We start from the raw sequence: 5,000 nt of genomic DNA on the forward strand, positions 1-5,000 counted from the left end.
ACCAGCCTGTCAGAATATCACATGAGTTTCTAAATTAACTAAAATAAATGTATCTAGTGCTAAAAGTAAATGCAGGAGGCAAGGAAATAATCAACTGTAACTAAATGGGTAAATAAATATATGAGTAAATTATTAGGTAGGTGGCGGTAAGCAGAGGGAGTGTGGCCATGTGCATTTTGTCACAATGGCGTGGGAAGTAACTCCATCTTGTGTAGTGTAGTAATGTAGTGTAGTGTAGTGTGGTGAGGGGTGGTGTGGTGTGGTGTGGTGTGGTGTGGTGTGGTGTTCGTGAAAACTGACCTTAGTGGAGCGCCTCTCGAGTGTGTGGAGGTGCTGTTACTAGGAAAGGGTTGCAAAAAAATTAGACCCTGCTCTGTCATCAGTCTGCCCTTTCTCCAACACACCACCCTCACTCAAACACCTCTCCACCCCAACCCTCCATCTGATCGTCATTCTCCCGCTTCCCCTCCCCACCTCACTCACATCCACTCTCCTAGTCAGTCTCTCATTCTGCACAAGATCGCGAAAAGAATTAAAAGCTCACGATACTGGAGAAATTAATATATAAAATGAATCATCTTTTATATTCCAATTTTTTCCCTATTAAAATACCATAATCTTGTAAAATTTAATCGAGTGAAAAAATCTTTATCCAATATTTAAGCAAGATTCTTTTTTTGGCCAATTATATCATGGAGATTAGCAGAGAGAGGGAGGAGAGAGAGAAGGGAAGAAGAGAAGGGAAGAGGGAAGGATGAAAAGAGAGGATGGAAGGGATGCAGAAGTGAAAAAAAAAAGAGAGAAAAAGGAAGAAGAGAGGGGAAAGAGAGACTGGGATGAAAAGAGAAAGGGAAGGAGAGAAAAGAAAACAAAAGAAAAGAGAAAAAAAGAGGAGACAAAAAAGAAGAAAAAAGAGGAAGAGAGAAGGATGAAAAGAGAAAGGGCAGGAGAGAAAGGGTGCAGAAAAAAGAGTAAAAAGAGGAGTGTGGGAGACGAGGAGAATAAGAATGAAAAGAGAAAGAAGAGAGAATGGAAACAGAGGAGGAAAATTAGGAAAAGAGGAGGAAAGAAAGAGGAAGAGGAAAGTAAAGGAAGAGGAAAAACAATACGAAGAAAGGAAGAGAGAGAATAAGAACAAGAAGGGAAAAGAAAACAGGAAAGGCAAGAAGAGGAGGAGGAGGAGGAGGAAAGAGAAAAAAAGGAAGGCTTAGGAAGAGGAAGAAGAAGAGGAGGAAGAGGAAAAAGAAGAGGAGGAGGAAGAGGAAGAGGAAGTAAATCAGAAAGAGAAAAGGAAGGTTGAGGTAACTGAAGTGGAGTCAGGTGGGGCGGAATGAATCAGGAATTATGTGGATGTCAGGTGGAGGTAATGAGAGAGAGAGAGAGAGAGAGAGAGAGAGAGAGAGAGAGAGAGAGAGAGAGAGAGAGAATCTGAGTATTATGGAGAGAGACTGGAGAGTGTGAGAGTTGACTGAGCCAGGGACGAGACAGATAGACTGAGATAGATACACAGGTAGAGAGAGATAGACAGATAGAGAGATAGATGGATAGACAAGACGAGAGAAAGAAAGATGGATAGACAAGTAGAGAGAAAGATAGATAGATAGACATACGGACTGAGTGAAAGAGTTGGATAGATGAATGTTTGGGTGGATGGACTAACAGACGAAAAAGTAATGTAGGTATGCAGGTAGGTAGGTAGGTAGGTTAGTAGGTAGGTAGGTAGGTAAGCAGGCAGGAAGGTAGGTAAGCAGGCAAGTAGGTAGGTAGGTAGGTAGGTAGGTAGGTAGGTAGGTTAGTAGGCAGGTAGGTACGTAGGCAGGCAGGTAGGAATACAGAGACGAAAAGAATGATGGAAAGGGTAGAAGGAAGGACGGAATAACAGACAGACAGACAGACAAATAGACAGACAGACAGACAGACAGACAGACAGATAGATAGATGGACAGACAGGCAGACAGGACAAAAACTTAAAGACTAACTAGAAGAGGAGAAAAACCAGATTAACCAATAAATACTTTTCAGATAACAACGCTCAGTGAAAGAGGGAGAGAGGGAGAGGGGTGAACGATAAAAAATGGCAATGCTTTGGAAATTTCCCAAAAAGGTTCGAGAGAGAGAGAGAGAGAGAGAGAGAGAGAGAGAGAGAGAGAAGGAGAATGATAATGAGATATTTCGGAACACAGTCACTGAAATCCGTATCTACCCTGCTTCACTAATTAATTTTCTACTCCCACTGACACGACTACGCCCACACCAGCAGACAGGGCCGTTCCCGCAATACAAAAGAGAGAGAAAAAGAAAGAAGAAGACGATGATGATGGTGATGATGATGATGATAAAGAAGAAGAAGAAGATGATGATGATGATGATGATGATGATGATGATGATGATGATGATGATGATGATGATGATAATGATGATGATGACGAAGAAGAAGTAGATGAAACAGATGCTGATGATGATGATAATGCCAATGAGAAGAAGAAGAAGAAGAAGAGGAGGAGGAGGAGGAAGAGGAACAAGAAGAATAAGAAGAGGACATACAACCCACAAAATGCAATAAATAAGAGAGGAAGGAAGACGATGATAAATGTAAATAAAGAGGAAAAAAAAACAGTAAGAAAGCAGAAATAAACAGACACAATAAAAAGGTGAAAAATAAAGGAGAGGGGAAGGCAATAATGACTTGGAGTTAAAATAAAAAATAAAGAAGAATTAAAAAGAAGAAGAAGAAAGACAATGAGAAGAAAAAGGAAGAAAGGAAGAAAAGAATTAAGACAGAGAAAATTATATGAAAGAGTGGAAGGGGGTGATGAGAAAAACAGGAAAAAAGAAAGAAAATTGATAAAGATTAAAGATAAGGAGAAAGAAACGATGACAAAGGGGATGATGAAACAAAGGTGAGAAGGAAAGAGTGATAATTTTTGAAAAGATGTGAAAAATGTAAAAAAAAATAGGAGAGGGAGAAATACAGGAGGAGGAGGAGGAGGAGGAGGAGGAGGAGGACGACGACGACGACGACGACGACGACGACGAAGCTTGGAGAAAGGAAGAAAGGGAGAAAATGAATGAATGAATGAGAGAGAGAGAGAGAGAGAGAGAGAGAGAGAGAGTTTAGGAGAGAGTGAGGGAGGAAGATAAGGAAAAGTGGAAGGAAGACTTACGAGGAGGAGGCCTCTTGTGGGAGGGAAGGGGGGAAGAAGGAAGAGGGAGAAGGGTAGGGAGGAACGAGGAAGGGAGAGAAGGAGCTAGGGAAGAAGGGAGAGGGAGGATGAGAGAAGGGAGGGAGGGAGACAAGGACGAAGGGAGAGGGAGAAAGGAAAAAGGGAAGGAGAGACGAAGGGGAAGAAAGGATGGAAGGAGGGAGGAAAGGGACGAAGGGAGAGGGAGGAGGGAAGGAGGGAGGGAGGGAGGGAAATAGGGAGTGAATCTGAAAGGGAATGAGAGGGACGAGAGAAAATACGAGAGAAGAGGGAGGAAGAAAAGACGTAAGGAAGGGAGAAAAGGAAGAAACAGAACAGAAGGAAGTAGGAGAAAGATGAAGAAGAAGTATGGAGTGAAAGAGGAGGGAAATGGGAAAGGATAAGAGAAAAGAGAGGAAGAGTAAGTGAAGAGTAAGAGAGGAAAGGGTAAAGGGAGGAAGAAAGGGAGGAAAGGGTGAAAATGGGAAGGAGGGAGAAGGGACGTAGGAGCTAGAGGAAGGACTGGTGGAAATGGGAGAGGAAGAAATGGAGGAAGGAGGAAGGACTGGGAGAGATAAATGAAAGAGAAGAGAGAGAGGGAAAGTGCTGATAGAGAGAGGAGTAGGAAGGATCAAGGAAGAGGAAGGAACTAAGTGAGAAAGGAAGGACGAGAGAGAATGAGGGAGTGAGAGAGGGAATGGCGTGGAGGAAATGAAAAAGGAAGAGAAAATGAGAAAAGGAACAAGGAAGGAAGGAAGGATGGATGGATGGAAAGAAGGAAGGAAGGAAGGAAGGAAGGAAGGAAGAAGGAAGAAAAAAGACTGGAGTATGTAAAGGAAGGAGGAGAAATATTAGGGTAAGGGAGGTAGGAAGGGACGGAGGAGGAGGAGGAGGAGGAGGAGGAGAGAATATAGAGCAGGGAAGAAGTAAAGGAAGGAAGAAAGGAAGGAGGGAAGGAGGGAAGGAGGAAGGTGAGAGAAGAGAAAACTTAGATGAAGAAGACGAGGAGGAAAACGGGCGAAATGGTTGCAGTGAAATATTGAGAGAGAGAGAGAGAGAGAGAGGGGGGGGGTAGGAAGGAGTTCAAAAGGAATACAAAAAAATACAGATCTGTTGGTCCTCTACAGTCTTTTTGTTTTAAAGGATATGGCTGGAAGGAAGGAAAGAAGGAAGGAAGGAAGGAAGGATGGAAGGAAGGAAGGAAGGAAGGAAGGAAGGAAGGATGGAAGGAAGGAAGGAAGGATGGAAGGAAGGATGGAAGGAAGGAAGGAAGGATGGAAGGAAGGAAGGAAGGAAGGAAGGAAAAATTTTAAAATGGAAGGATGGATGGAAGAAAGAAAGAAAGGAATAAAGGAAGGGAGGAAGGGGACGTGAGGAATGAAAGAAGGAAAAAGGAGGGACGGAAGAAACAACTAAAGGGAAGAAGGAAGAAAATAAGGAGGAAAGGAAGGAAGGAAGGAAGGAAAGACTGAATGAAGAAGGAGAGGTGATGGATGAAAAAAAGAAAGGAAGAAAATATAAGTCTCTCTCTCTCTCTCTCTCGTAATTTTCTTGCTTCACTGGGATTACGTTAAGAGTCTCAAGGTGACAATTTTCCCCCTCTTTCCTCCTCTCTCTTTATTTCCACTCCTCTTCCCTCTCTTTATCCAATCTCCTCTCCTCTCTCTTATCTCCCCCTCCTCTTTCATCTCTCTCTCTCTCTCTCTCTCTCTCTCTCTCTCTCTCTCTCTCTCTCTCTCTCTCAGCCTCCCCAATATTTCACTCTCTAGGGAGCATGCTAAAAGCCTTTCTCTCCTTCCGTCCCTCCATCTCTCCCCA

Source organism: Coenobita brevimanus, chromosome 58 (genome assembly GCF_032717465.1).
Source record: "Coenobita brevimanus isolate Jiangsu-jjx chromosome 58, ASM3271746v2, whole genome shotgun sequence".
Taxonomy (NCBI): Eukaryota; Metazoa; Arthropoda; class Malacostraca; order Decapoda; family Coenobitidae; genus Coenobita; species Coenobita brevimanus.